General features: G+C 48.6%; 1 protein-coding gene across 1 annotated transcript in view; it reads left to right on the top strand.

Annotated features, from left to right (window-relative positions):
• Positions 1–14008, top strand: part of VPS35 (VPS35 retromer complex component) — a 131323-nt gene that overhangs the window by 74139 nt on the left and 43176 nt on the right. The gene's annotated exons all lie outside the window — the stretch shown is intronic.

The following is a 14008-nucleotide window of genomic DNA, read 5'->3' on the forward strand; positions in this document are numbered from 1 at the left end:
CCTGAGTGACTAGAAAGAGCAAGATAATTTTTCATCAAGCGTAGTTCTTCTGGTAGCCTATTCCACAAGCGTGCACCCTCAGTGTAAAACATTTTTGATCTAAAATCAAGAGCAACTTGTTTGTAAGTAGGCACTGACAACAATAACTTTCCAGCATTCATTTGAGAGTGAGACATTTTAGTATTTCACCAAAATATGCAGTATCTCTGAAAACAAAAATGGACATATGCGTAATGTGTCTGTTAAAAAAAAGTGTATATAGGCATGTTTATGTATATATGCATATATATAGATTAAGCACATGTTTCTTTCAGAATTTTATAAAGGTACACTAGCGTTGAGTATGCTAAAAATTAGCGTGCACTAACTGTGTAGACGCCCATAGGGATATTATGGGCATCTACACAGCACACGCTTCTTTTTAGCACACACTAAAAATGCTAGCGCAGTTTTGTAAAAGACTCCCTGGGTGAATCCAGCTCGTAGTTCACATTTCTTCTTGTTTGCATATGGTGTGGAGATTTGTCTTTGTGCATGCTTGGATTGCTCTGATTTTGTTTTAAGCTCATCTTTTTGGAAGATAGAGAATTTCTGCTCTATATTAGTCTACTTGGGTTCCCAGCAGAAGAACTGGGTTCTGCGGAGGGCTTTTAATTCTACATGCTTATAAATTTCAATTTTAGGTGGTTTTGGAGAATAATAAAAATGTTATTCATATTACTGTATCCAAATTAAAATTCTAGGAAGTTTTTGAAGTATATTCATTTTCTTCTCCAGTCTCTTTCCTCTTGTGCCATTCAGCCTGTCATTACCAAACTGACCAGCCCCAGGCTGCGGTGACACCACTTGACCTGGGCCCCAAGGAGCAGAAGCTCTCTTCTCCATCCCAGTGATAGCATCTACTGGGTCTGTGGCTGGTTCGTCTTTTTCTCACCTGCTGCTATCTTAATTTTTAAATTTGTAATTAGGGATATTTTTAGGTGCCGTGTCTGCTAATTATAGCTCAGACTTCTGATTTTAGGTTTTAACCGATAAACATGGATAAAATACACCCAACACACAAAAAAAATTAAAGTACAATTTTATTGGATAAATACCAGAAAAAAAACAATTTTCCCTGTTATTGTGTCTCCCCTTTCTTGTCTTTTATGCTTATAGAAGTTCCTGTGTCTTTTCTGTGTAAGTGACACAAACTTGAATATTTGATTCCACCAGAAAAGTTATGCAGCAATTGTACCTGTGGCTTAAAGAAAAGCCTGTGAACACAGATTTTTTTTTTTTCATACTGTCAGAGAAACCCTAATTAGCTGGAAAATTAAACGCTTAAGACTAGAAGCCCGGAAGATATTTTTATTTTCTGGCGGGCGGTAATCGGCATTTTATGCACGTAGACCATTACTGCCTGGTTACTGCATGAGACCTCACCGCTATGTCAATGGCTGCCAGTAAGCTCTCAAATCCAAAAATGGATGCATAGCAATTTTTCTCCGAGGACAAGCAGGCTGCTTGTTCTCACGACTGGGTGACGTCCGTGGCAGCCCCCACCAACCGGAAAAGGCTTCGCGGGACGGTCGGCACGCAGGGCACGCCCACCGCGCATGCGCGGCCGTCTTCCTGCCCGTGCGCGACCGCTCCCGCCAGTTCCTTTTTTTCCGCGTCTGGAGAGAGTTGTGCTTTGCCGCTCTCTCTGTTTTCAGCCGCCGGATTTTCGATCGCGTTTACGTGGATCGTTGCTTTTTTCTCTTAGTTTTTTGTTACCGCCGGTTTCTTTTTTCAAAAAAAAAAAAAAAAAAAAAAAAAACCTGAGCGTGTGGAGCACGCGCTCCCTTTTTTCCCTCGTTTCCAGCGGGGACGCCGCGTTGCGGCCTAGTGGCCGCACGGTCGTTTTCTTTTTTCGAGGTGTGATTTCAGCCACCATTGACGACTTTGACTTCGCCGACGCGATTTTTCCGTCGATGTCCTCGAAGGTCCTGAGTGGATTTAAAAAGTGTGGTCGCTGCGGCCGGCCGATCTCGCAGACCGACACCCACGCTTGGTGCCTCCAGTGCCTCGGGCCGGAGCACAATATCAAGTCGTGTTCCCTGTGTCTCGGTCTCCGGAAACGGACTCAGGTTGCGAGGCAAGTTCTGCGGGACCGTCTTTTTGGAACTTGCGCCGGCCCCTCGACGTCGACCTCGACGGCATCGGTATCGACGCCCGGTCCTTCGGTACCGGTATCGATGCCCGAGACATCGGCACCGATGGCATCGACCCCAGGAGAACAGGTCCCGTCGGCCCGCCGGTCCGCCGGCGAGGGTAGAAGTGAGCGGCCGCGTGGGCAGTCGGCCCCGATCACTCCCTCAGCCGGTGGCCCACGGGACCGAACCCTGTCTGACCCGGCTCCTCGGGACCGAGGGGGATCGTCCTCCTCCTCCTCCATACCTCCCGGCGCCGGTGACGCGCATCGGTGCATCCAGACATCGGAGAGGAGGCGACGCCGAAGCGTCATCGTCGAGAGGAGAGGTCCCTGTCGGTTGTGGAGGTACCGACGCGTCAGGGTTCCGGCACCTCGGTGCCGTCTCCTGGCCCCCATCAGCTTCTGGCACCGACACCCTTACCGGCCCCACCGCCTTTCCCGGCAGCAGGCCTAGACGAGTGCCTCAGAGCCATCCTTCCGGGGATCCTGGAAGGGCTGATGCGCCAGGCTGTCGGCGCCGATGTCTGTGGCGCCGGCGAGCTCTAGCCCGGCGCCGGGGCCGTCGACACCGCCGCCGCTTGCGGCGCCGGTCTCAACCGCCACGCAGGTGGAGTCCCCGTCGACGTCGATGGAGGGAGCTCCGTCCCCGCCGGCGCGGGAGTCCACCGCTCGACGACACCGAGACCTCGGTGCCTCGACGTCGAGCCGGGCCCGGTTCAGGACTCAGCTACACGAGCTTATGTCCGATATTGAGGATGAGGCCTCGTGGGGGGAAGAGGAGGACCCTAGATATTTCTCCTCAGAGGAGTCTACGGGCCTTCTCTCGGACCCCACGCCTTCACCGGAGAGGAAGCTCTCACCTCCTGAGAGTCTCTCCTTTGCCTCCTTTGTGCGGGATATGTCTATTAGCATTCCCTTTCCCGTGGTCTCTGTGGAAGAGCCGAGGGCCGAGATGCTCGAGGTCCTCGACTATCCATCACCACCAAGAGAGTCCTCCACGGTACCGCTGCACAATGTCCTCAAGGAGACACTGCTTCGGAACTGGGTGCGACCGTTAACTAACCCCACCATTCCCAAGAAAGCAGAGTCCCAGTACAGGATCCACTCTGACCCAGAGTTAATGCGGCCCCAATTGCCCCATGACTCGGCGGTCGTGGATTCTGCTCTTAAGAGGGCACGGAGTTCGAGGGATACCGCCTCGGCGCCCCCGGGGCGGGAGTCTCGCACTCTGGACTCGTTTGGGAGGAAGGCCTACCAATCCTCCATGCTCGTGACCCGCATCCAGTCATACCTGCTCTATATGAGCATCCACATGCGGACTAATGTGCAACAACTGGCGGACCTGGTCGATAAGCTCCCGCCGGAGCAGTCCAGGCCTTATCAGGAGGTGGTCAGGCAGCTGAAGGCGTGCAGAAAGTTCCTGTCCAGGGGTATCTATGACACCTGTGACGTGGCATCTCGTGCTGCGGCCCAAGGTATAGTGATGCGCAGGCTCTCATGGCTGCGTGCCTCTGACCTGGACAACCGCACCCAGCAGAGACTGGCCGACGTCCCTTGCCGGGGGGATAACATTTTTGGTGAGAAGGTCGAGCAGCTGGTGGATCCAACTGCATCAGCGGGAAACCGCTCTCGACAAGCTCTCCCACCGGGCGCCTTCAGCATCCACCTCAGCAGGTGGACGTTTTTCCCGGGCCCGGCAGGCTGCACCCTATTCTTTTTGCAAAGCGTAGGTACAACCAGCCGGCCCGAAGGCCTCGTCAGGCACAGGGACAGCCCCAGCGCGCTCGTTCCCGTCAACAGCGTGCGCATAAGCAGCCCCCTGCGCCTCCACAGCAAAAGCCGGGGACGGGCTTTTGACTGGATCCATGGGAACATAGCCGCCCTCAAAGTGTCCGTACCGGACGATCTGCCGGTCGGGGGGAGGTTAAGTTTTTTTCACCAAAGGTGGCCTCTCATAACCTCCGACCAGTGGGTTCTCCAAATAGTGCGGTGCGGATACGCCCTGAATTTGGCCTCCCTGCCACCAAATTGTCCTCCGGGAGCTCAATCCTTCAGCTCCCATCACAAGCAGGTACTTGCAGAGGAACTCTCCGCCCTTCTCAGCGCCAATGCGGTCGAGCCCGTACCACCCAGGCAGGAAGGGCAGGGATTCTATTCCAGGTACTTCCTTGTGGAAAAGAAAACAGGGGGGATGCGTCCTATCCTAGACCTGAGAGGCCTGAACAAATTCCTGGTCAAAGAAAAGTTCAGGATGCTTTCCTTGGGCACCCTTCTGCCAATGATTCAGAAAAACGATTGGCTATGTTCCCTGGATTTAAAGGACGCATATACTCACATACCGATACTGCCAGCTCACAGACAGTATCTCAGATTCCGCCTGGGCGCACGGCACTTTCAGTATTGTGTGCTGCCCTTTGGGCTCGCCTCTGCCCCTCGAGTGTTTACCAAGTGCCTCGTGGTGGTGGCGGCCTACCTTCGCAAGCTGGGAGTGCACGTGTTCCCATATCTCGACGATTGGCTGGTCAAGAACACCTCGGAGGCGGGAGCCCTCCGGTCTATGCAGTGCACTACTTGACTCCGGGAGCTGCTGGGGTTTGTGATAAATTACCCAAAGTCCCATCTCCAGCCAACGCAGTCTCTGGAATTCATAGGAGCTCTGCTGAATACTCAGACGGCTCAGGCCTTCCTTCCCGAAGCGAGGGCCAACAACCTCCTGTCCCTGGCTTCGCAGACCAGAGCGTCTCAGCAGGTCACAGCTCGGCAGATGTTGAGACTTCTGGGTCATATGGCCTCCACAGTTCATGTGACTCCCATGGCTCGTCTTCACATGAGATCTGCTCAATGGACCCTAGCTTCCCAGTGGTTCCAAGCCACCGGGAATCTAGAAGATGTCATCCGCCTCTCCACCAGTTGCCGCACTTCACTGCTCTGGTGGACCATCCGGACCAATTTGACCCTGGGACGCCCATTCCAAATTCCACAGCCCACGAAAGTGCTGACGACGGATGCATCTCGCCTGGGGTGGGGAGCTCATGTCGATGGGCTTCACACCCAGGGTCTGTGGTCCCTCCAGGAAAAGGATCTGCAGATCAACCTCCTGGAGCTCCGAGCGATCTGGAACGCACTGAAAGCTTTCAGAGATCGGCTGTCCTGCCAAATTATCCAAATTCGGACAGACAATCAGGTTGCAATGTATTACGTCAACAAGCAGGGGGGCACCGGATCTCGCCCCCTGTGTCAGGAAGCCGTCGGGATGTGGCGTTGGGCATGCCGGTTCGGCATGCTCCTCCAAGCCACGTACCTGGCAGGCGTAAACAACAGTCTGGCCGACAGACTGAGCAGAGTCATGCAACCGCACGAGTGGTCGCTCCATTCCAGAGTGGTACGCAAGATCTTCCGAGAGTGGGGCACCCCCTCGGTGGACCTTTTCGCCTCTCAGACCAACCACAAGCTGCCTCTGTTCTGTTCCAGACTTCAGGCACACGGCAGGCTAGCGTCGGATGCCTTTCTCCTCCATTGGGGGACCGGCCTCCTGTATGCTTATCCTCCCATACCTTGGTGGGGAAGACCTTACTGAAGCTCAAGCAAGACCGCGGCACCATGATTCTGGTGGCGCCCTTTTGGCCCCGTCAGATCTGGTTCCCTCTTCTTTTGGAGTTGTCCTCCGAAGAACCGTGGAGATTGGAGTGTTTTCCGACTCTCATCTCGCAGAACGACGGAGCGTTGCTGCACCCCAACCTTCAATCCCTGGCTCTCACGGCCTGGATGTTGAGGGCGTAGACTTCGCTGCGTTGGGTCTGTCTGAGGGTGTCTCCCGGGTCTTGCTTGCCTCTAGGAAGGATTCCACTAAAAGAGTTACTTTTTCAAGTGGAGGAGGTTTGTCGTGTGGTGTGAGAGCAAGTCCCTAGAACCTCGTTCTTGCCCTGCACAGAACCTGCTTGAATACCTTCTGCACTTATCAGAGTCTGGCCTCAAGACCAACTCAGTAAGGAATCACCTTAGTGCGATTAGTGCTTACCATTATCGTGTGGAAGGTAAAGCCATCTCTGGAGAGCCTTTAGTCGTTCGATTCATGAGAGGCTTGCTTTTGTCCAAGCCCCCTATCAAGCCTCCTACAGTGTCATGGGATCTCAACGTCGTCCTCACCCAGCTGATGAGACCTCCTTTTGAGCCACTGAATACCTGCCATCTGAAGTACTTGACCTGGAAGGTCATTTTCTTGGTGGCAGTCACTTCAGCTCGTAGGGTCAGTGAGCTTCAAGCCCTGGTAGCTCACACTCCATATACCAAATTTCATCACAACAGAGTAGTGCTCCGCACCCACCCAACGTTCCTGCCGAAGGTGGTGTCGGAGTTCCATCTTAACCAGTCAATTGTCTTGCCAACATTCTTCCCCAGGCCGCATACCCGCCCTGCTGAACGTCAGTTGCACACATTGGACTGCAAGAGAGCATTGGCCTTCTACTTGGAGCGGACACAGCCCCACAGACAGTCCGCCCAATTGTTTATTTCTTTCGACCCTAACAGGCTAGGGGTCGCTGTCGGGAAACGCACCATCTCCAATTGGCTAGCAGATTGCATTTCCTTCACTTACGCCCAGGCTGGGCTGACTCTTGAGGGTCATGTCACGGCTCATAGTGTCAGAGCCATGGCAGCGTCGGTGGCCCACTTGAAGTCAGCCACTATTGAAGAGATTTGCAAGGCTGCGACGTGGTCATCTGTCCACACATTCACATCACATTACTGCCTCCAGCAGGATACCCGACGCGACAGTCGGTTCGGGCAGTCGGTGCTGCAGAATCTGTTTGGGGTGTAAATCCAACTCCACCCTCCAGGACCCGAATTTATTCTGGTCAGGCTGCACTCTCAGTTGGTTGTTCTTCGTAGGTCAATTTTCTGTTGTACCCTCGCCGTTGCGAGGTTCAATTGACCTGGGTTCTTGTTTTGAGTGAGCCTGAGAGCTAGGGGTACCCCAGTCGTGAGAACAAGCAGCCTGCTTGTCCTCGGAGAAAGTGAATGATACATACCTGTAGCAGGTGTTCTCCGAGGACAGCAGGCTGATTGTTCTCACCTACCCTCCCTCCTCCCCTTTGGAGTTGTGTTTCATATTTTATTGCTTGTCATTCAACTGGCGGGAGCGGTCGCGCACGGGCGGGAAGACGGCCGCGCATGCGCGGTGGGCGTGCCCTGCGTGCCGACCGTCCCACGAAGCCTTTTCCGGTTGGTGGGGGCTGCCGCGGACGTCACCCAGTCGTGAGAACAATCAGCCTGCTGTCCTCGGAGAACACCTGCTACAGGTATGTATCATTCACTTCATTTTGCCGCACGTCCATTTGCGGCAAATAAAAAAAAAAAAAGCATTCTTTACAGGTGTGCTGAAAAATGATTCTGCATGCACTGGAAACATGCATCTACATTACTGCAGGCCATTTTTCAGCGTGCCTATGTAAAAAGGCCCCAAAATTTCCATAGTAACCTATGGAACTGCTTTGAAAATGAGCCCTTAAATGTGTTGTTGGATTCATTTTTTACTTTTGAACCTCAGGTGAATTTGGTAGTTAAAAAGGCTTTTTTCAAATTGAAACAATTTGACTGTATAAGTCGCATTTCTATCGGGAGCATTTCAGAGTGGTGGTCCAGGCAGTGATTTTATCACTGTTGGATTATGGTAATGAATTATATACAGGGCTATCTTCTAAATTGCTGAGAAGATTATGATTGATTCAAAATATGGCTGTGAAATTAATTTATCATAAATCTAAATGTGACCATGTGTCCCCTCTGCTTTTAAATTTGCATTGGCTGACATTTGATGCACGAGTTAAATTTAAAATTTATTGTTTAATTTTTGAAACTTTAATTGGTGATGTTCCAGATAATTTTCCTTCTTTATTTAAAGTGTTAGCAGGATCTCATGGTAATGAACATTTACTGCTGTCTTTTCCAACTGTTAAAGGCATACATTATAAGAAAATTCATGAAGGATCTTTTTCTTACTATGCGGTTAAGCAATGAAATATGTTACCCTAAATATTTGTTAAAGTCCTTCTTATAGTGTATTTTAGAAAGAGATTGAAGATTTGGCTGGGTAAGCTTATTCAGTACAGTCAAAAGAGCCACGGCCGACTATGGCCAGTTTCGGGCCTTCTTCAGGGTCCGTGACGTATCTATCTACAAAACAAAAGATAACACTTTCGAATTTTCAAACTACACTCTATCTTATACGCTGTCCTATATATAGCTTATTGCACAGACTTGGGTCGCCAATACAGTGATCTGAGTAATTGTGGTTTGGAGCAGGAACGTGAGATTAGCGAAGATAGAGCGTAGTTTGAAAATTCAGAACTCTGGCTATAGTCGGCCGTGACTGTTTTGACTGCACCGAATAAGCTTACCCAGATAAGTACAAAAAGGAAAAATCTTGAAAAGTTGAAAAGTATAATAAAAAATTGAAATAACCAGAAGGAGGAGAAGGGGCTGTACCAATGATGAGAATGAATGCCCCCAGAAGTTGTAGGCTAAGCCACAAGCAGACTGCTTAAATAAAGGGGTGCACTGTTGAGGCTTCTTCAACCTCCAAAAATCCACCCCTGGTTGTGTGTTTAAAGATTGTTGTCAATTGTGATAAACCACTACAAGTAATGAGAGGATTATTAGATTTATAGCATGGTCACCAGTCCATGGATACATACTCAATTGGTATCAGAAACCTTCAAATTACGCCCCCAAGAGCTCATTCCTTCAGTTCTCAGCACAAACAGGTACTTGTAGAGGAACTCTCGTCCCTTTTGAAGGCCAGCTCATTCCACCAGGGGAAGAAGGGCGGGGATTCTATTCCAGGTACTTCCTTGTGCAGAAGAAAACAGGGGGGGGGGGGGGGGGGGGGGGGGGGGGGGGGGGGGGGGGGATGCGTCATATCCTAGACCTAAGGGCCATGAACAAATTCCTGGTCAAAGAAATGTTCAGGATGTTTTCCCTAGGCATCCTTCTCCCCATGATCCAGGAAAATGATTGGCTATGCTGTCTGAATTTAAAGGATGCATATACTTACATCATGACACTTCCAGCTCACTGGAAGTATTCACTGTTTCAGCTGGGAACACATCACTACCAGTACTGTATGTTGCCTTTTGGCCTCGTGTCAGCTTCTAGGGTTTTCAAATGTCTAGCGGTAGTTGCCGTGTCACTACACAGATGGGGAGTCCATGTGTTCCCTTATCTCGACGATTGGCTGGTTAAAGAGCACCTCGGAGGAGGGTACTCAGGGTGCTAGAGCTACTATGGTTCGTTTTAAACTACTCCAAGTCCCACTTTTGCCCTGCCCAACAATTGGAATTCATAGGAGCCCTGCTCAACCACAGAAGGTTTGAGCATACCTTCAGGGTCGAGAGCGAACACTTTAATCGCACTGGCTTTCCAGGTTTGAACCTCTCAGCAGGTCATGGCTCGGCAGATGTTGAGGCTTTTGGGCCACATGGCATCCACAGTGTACATAGCACCCATGACGTCTTCACATGAGATCAGCTCTGTGGACCCTGGCTTCTCAGTGGTATCTGGAAGATGCTATCCGAGTGTCCCCAGAGCTTGTTTGCTCACTTTACTGGTGGACAGTTCGATCTATTTGACTCTGGGAATTCCTTTCCAAATATCTCAGCTGCAAAAGGTGCTGACAACAGATGTATCCCTCCTGGGTTGGGGATCTCATGTGGATGGGCTCTAAAGATGTTTTTTGTTCACCCAGATAAAAAATCTTCAGGTCAGTCTCCTGGAGCTTTTAAACCCAGATACACTAACCACCGTTACTACATCCTTTGGCAACGAGTTCCAGAGCATAACTATTCTTTGAGTTTGTTTTAATAGTATTTCCATGCAATTTCACTGAGTGTCCTCTGGTCTTTGTACCTTTTGAATGAGAGAAAAACTGATTCACCTCCACCTCTTCCTCTCCACTCATGATTTTGTAGACCTCAGTCATATATCCCCCCCCCCCCCCCCCAGCTGTGTTTTTTCCAAGCTGAAGAGCTGTAACCTCTTTAGCCTTTCCTTATATGGGAGGTTATCAATAGAAATCAAACAAAATAAAAGATGGAAAAGAAAATAAGATACCTTTTTTATTGGACATAACTTAATACATTTCTTGATTAGCTTTCGAAGGTTGCCCTTCTTCATCAGATCGGAAATAAGCAAATGTGGTAGCTGATAGTATATGTAAGTGAAACATCCAAGCATTTCATTGACAGTATAGCAGGGTGGGGGTGGGTAGGAGGTATGCATGGGGACATCAAAGCATATATGGGAGGAATTCCATCCCCTTTATCATTTTGGTCTTTGAACCTTTTCTAATTCCGCTATATCTTTTTTGAGATATGGCGACCAGAATTGAACACAATACTTGAGGTGAGGTCGCACCATGGAGCAATACAGAGGCATTATAATATTTGTGATCTTATTTTGTATCCCTCTCCTAATAATTCTTAGCATCCTGTTAGCTTTTTTGGCCACCACTGCACACTGGACAGAAGACTTTCAGCTTATTGTCTACAATGACACCTAGGTCTTTTTCTTGAGTGCTGACTCCTAAAGTGGACCCTAGCATTAGGTAACTATGATTCTGATTATTCTTCCCAATGTACATCACTTTCATATGTCTACATTATATTTCATCTGCCATTTGGACTCCCAGTCTTCCAGTTTCCTAAGGTCTTCCTGCAGTTCTTCACAATCCGCATACGTTTTGATAACTTTGAACAGTTTCGTGTCACCTGCAAATTTAATCACCTCACTCATTGTTCTGATATCCAGATCATTTATATAGATATGTTAAATAGCACCAGTCCCAGTACAGATCCCTGTGGCATTCCACTATTCACCTTCCCCATTGAGATAAATGGCCATTTAACCCTACCCACTGTTAAGAGGCCATTAGCGCCCACATTTGCTAGAGCAAAATACTCAGAGCTGGCTAGCACATGAACCTATGGGCTCACTGGCTTTGAGCGCAATGAGCATACAAATGCATGCAGATGAGGTCTTTCCTCATTCCAAATACAGGGACTCTTTCTGCTGTCAACCCTATGCCATCTTGGGGCTGACATTCGGGTTGTGCCGAGCCTGAGAGGAATGGGGAGACTGGTGTTACTGGCGGACAACACTGCTGAAGAGGTTTTTTTCTTGCTGAGGAAGTCTTTCTTTCAATAAGTAACCCAATGCAGACACAGCTGCTCACTAAGCACAATTGCAAGATGGCAGCTGGCTTAGTTACCGGCACTTTAAATCCCATCTAATAGAATATGAAAAACACCACAATTTATGTTAAGCAAGTGGCAGTCTCGTCCTTCCAGCCCTCCGCTCCCCTGTAACAGGGGCCAGGATGCCTTAGGCTGGAGGAATGATGTGCTCAAATGCAGTGAATCTGCGATGCTTCCTCCTTCTCTTCTCCCCTAGTGGCGTTCTGGGCATGTGCTCGAGCTGTATTTAACACACAACTCTTGAGTACATATGACAGGCACCATCCTCCCGCCAAACTCCCTAATTCTCAACGCTGTAAATGTGTCTAAATTTGCTTCTCAGCGTGAAGCATTAGGGAGTTCCTTCACCCTGCTGATCCTGCAGTACTTTTCTGATGCTGTTCAGAACAGCACCAGAGTTTTGAGCATCTGCCTATCTCTCCCTTTCATCCTCTTCTTTCAGCTTCCTCCTTCTGGTATCGTTCTCTGCTGCCTCCCGCACATGCACACTCCGGCATCTCCCTCTCACTGGCAGCCCTCTGAGCTTGCTATTACAGTTTGCAGTGCTCTACATGGGCTGCTTCTCTCTAGTTGGGAGCCCTCCCTCTGTAGTAAGTGCTGGCAGGAAACAGAAAGCTTAGTCAGAGGAGGTAGGAACTACAGAGGTAAGGCTCTCGGCTAGAGAGAAGCAGTATGCTTGTGTATATCACTGCAGACTGTAAAGGTAAGCTTGGCAGATTGGGGAGAGGAGAGTCAGATGCCTGAGTGCAGGGGGAGAGTGGAGAGGCAGGCCAAGATGCCAGGACCCGTGAGAAAAAGAATAGAGGGGTTCAGACTTGGGGGGGGGGGGGCTAAGAGATGCCAGAGAGGAGGAGGGAAGGGAGGGGCAGCCAGGCAGAGATACCAGGACCTGAAATAGGGGATAGAATAAACAAACAAGAGAGAATGATACCCTTGAAGGGGAAGGGAAGAGATGAGATGGAAGAAGGTTGAATGGACAGAATGCTCTGGAAATAGAGTTCAGAGCACCGACAGAGGAAAGTAGTGTGTGGCGGCAGCCAAAAAAACAGAATGCTAGGAATTACTAGGAAAGGGATAGAAAATAAGAGAGAATACTAAAATACCTCTTTATCGCTCCATGGTGTGACCTCACCTTGAGTGTTAAGTGTAGTTCTGGTTACCGTATCTCAAAAAACATATAGTGGAATTAGAAAAGGTTCAAAGAAGATTGACCAAAATGATTAAGGGTCAGAACTTCTCTCATATGAGGAAAGACTTAAGAAGTTGAGGCTTTTTCTGCTTGGCAAAGATGGCTTTTGGGGGGGGGGGGGGGGGGGGGGGGGGGGGGGGGGGGGGGGGGTATGATAGAAGTCTACAAAATCCTGAGTGGTGTAGAATAGGTAAAAATAAATCTACTTTTTTTTTTTTTTTTACTTTTCCAAAAAGTACAAAGACTAGGGGACACTCAAAGTATTATCATATAACTTCTAAAATGAATAGGAGGAAATATTTTTTTTTCACTCAACGACTAGTTAAGCTCTTGAACTTGTTACCAGAGGATGTGATAACAGCGGCTAATATTTCAGGGTTTAAAGAAGGTCTGGAAAAGTTCTTGGGTGAAAAGTCCATAGTCTGCTATTGAGAGAGAATGGGGAAAGCTACTTCTGTCCCTGGGATTGGTAGCATGAAATCTTTCAACATTTGAGATTCTGGATTGGCCACTGCTGGAAGCAGGATACTGGACTAGATGGACAATTGTTCTGCCTCTGTATAGCTATTCTTATGTTCTTATGAACCAGAAGGAGGGAACAAGATTAGAAAAATAAAATCACTATACAACAGCTTAGTGATTTGAAATGTGTACGTTTTGAGAATTCGTCTATATTTTACACTGTACAGGAGGAAATGTAAAGGGGACAATTTATTTCATGTGATTTAATAATTTTAATCATGATTAATTGTGTGATTAAAATTTTTAATCAGTATGTAGCCCAAGTAAACATTGGAACAAAAGTGCCTAATGACAGATTCAGAACTAGCAAGTAAGGTGCAATCCACATGTTAAATATATTTACTTTTCAGGTTCACTCAATATTTTCAGCATAATTTCTATTAGACTCTAGTAAGAGTATATCTTTTCTATTTATAAAATTAAAATAGTTGAGGACAAACAGGATTGAAAAGTCCTTGCATCTGGGTGCTGTCACCAGTGGAGCCCAACATGGGAAACAGTACCCCAGCAACCTTTTCCAGAAGCATTGGTGTAGTCTCACCTTGCATGCATGCCTGGCTCCATCTGTTGCTATCACACAGGATCTCAGCCAGTCAAACTTCTTTTTTTTTTTTTTTTTTTTTATTATCACAAACACCTCAACTGTCCACCTGAAGAAGAGAAAGGATTCAGCCTTATCTTCAGTGTGCTGAGAGAGCTTAGTGCAGGACATCCCAGCATAATTTCCCATCAAAGTATGGCTCCGAGAGCACAGATTTCACCATTGTTCTCAACGTGAGGACTGCTCATCCTACATGCCTTCAGAGAGGATGCAACAGCCTTCACTCACCCGAGAACCCGGTTTTGATATACCTCAAAGTGACTCAGGAGGAC

This window comes from Microcaecilia unicolor, chromosome 5 (genome assembly GCF_901765095.1).
Source record: "Microcaecilia unicolor chromosome 5, aMicUni1.1, whole genome shotgun sequence".
In the NCBI taxonomy this organism is placed as follows: domain Eukaryota; kingdom Metazoa; phylum Chordata; class Amphibia; order Gymnophiona; family Siphonopidae; genus Microcaecilia; species Microcaecilia unicolor.